This window comes from Mus musculus, chromosome 1 (assembly GCF_000001635.26).
Source record: "Mus musculus strain C57BL/6J chromosome 1, GRCm38.p6 C57BL/6J".
NCBI classification, from domain to species: domain Eukaryota; kingdom Metazoa; phylum Chordata; class Mammalia; order Rodentia; family Muridae; genus Mus; species Mus musculus.
The window spans coordinates 49,498,018-49,499,215 of record NC_000067.6 but is presented as its reverse complement, the minus strand read 5'-3'; the positions used below and the strand labels follow the sequence as shown (position 1 = coordinate 49,499,215).

The following is a 1,198-nucleotide window of genomic DNA, read 5'->3' as shown; positions in this document are numbered from 1 at the left end:
CCCATTGGACTTGCAAACTTTATATGCCCCAGTACAGGGGAACGCCAGGGCCAAAAAGTGGGAGTGGGTGGATAGGGGTTTGGGGGAGGGTATGGGGGACTTTTGGGATAGCATTGGAAATGTAAATGAGGAAAATGCCTAATTTTTTTAAAAAAAGAAAATTTACTAGTATGGAAAATGAAGACTTGAGTTGGATTGGAAGGGGAAGCCAGGGCCTTGGCGACTAATTGCTTTAACAGTGTTCTTCTGGTAGCTGTGGCAGCTTCATGTTCTCTTTTAACATCATTAAGCTCCACAGTTCCTGTAGTATAACTGATGCTATGGGAATTCTGCCACTTTGCCAGCACTGCCGTGGCTCTTGAATCCACCACTCCATTCAAACCGTTGAGGCTGTTCATATTGACTCTTGTTACAAATCTTACAGACAGGGATGCTTTTGTGTATTTAGGCCCACATTGTATTTTAAGGCTGTCTATTATGTTTTCATATACTGTTCATGTGGGTACAATTATCATCCCTGTGTATCTTGTAAATCTCATGTCCTCATTGTCCTCCAGACCCCAGCTAACTGCGGTTGCCTACTCTTATCTTGCCTTCTTCCAACTCTTCCAACAGTCGGGAATTTTGAGGGACTTTTACTCCCCAGCCTGGGGAGGCTGACATCTTGCATCTCTGTCTCTCCACTTTTCTTATTTTCATCTATAAGTCTTTATATATCTTGTACCTTATCAACACATTTTTCATACTTAGCATAATTATTAAACCACTATTTCATATTTGGTGCAAAGTGGCTATTAAGGGCATAATATGGGCTATCAAACTTATAGTAATTATAAATGGTATTATGTCAATCTTAAGACACTTTTTTTTTCATTTTCTGCTTTGATTTTTCAAGCCATCTAAAGAAGCACTATATGGGATTCTATTGTCCCATATTATAATTTTTTCCATCCTTCACATTAGAAGGGTTGTTCCTTTTACTATTACTTAGTTCTATCCTTGAGGACTTCCCAGGTATATTAACAAGTCTGATGGCGTCTCAGTTTGTCCTAGTTGGCAGGATTTATGGATCTCTGAGGTCATGCACTGTGCTGGAGCACCAAGCGTTGTTATTTCATAAAAAGGTCTCAATCATTTGGTTTTACCAATGAAAACTCAGGAACCAGATGATGAGGCAGAAGCCTGCTAGCTCAGAGAG

At 40.0% G+C, this 1,198-nt stretch overlaps 1 pseudogene; it reads right to left on the bottom strand.

Annotated features, from left to right (window-relative positions):
• Positions 1-232: 232 nt before the first annotated feature.
• On the bottom strand, positions 233-663 carry Gm3605 (annotated as a pseudogene).
• Between the last annotated feature and the right edge of the window lie 535 nt (positions 664-1,198).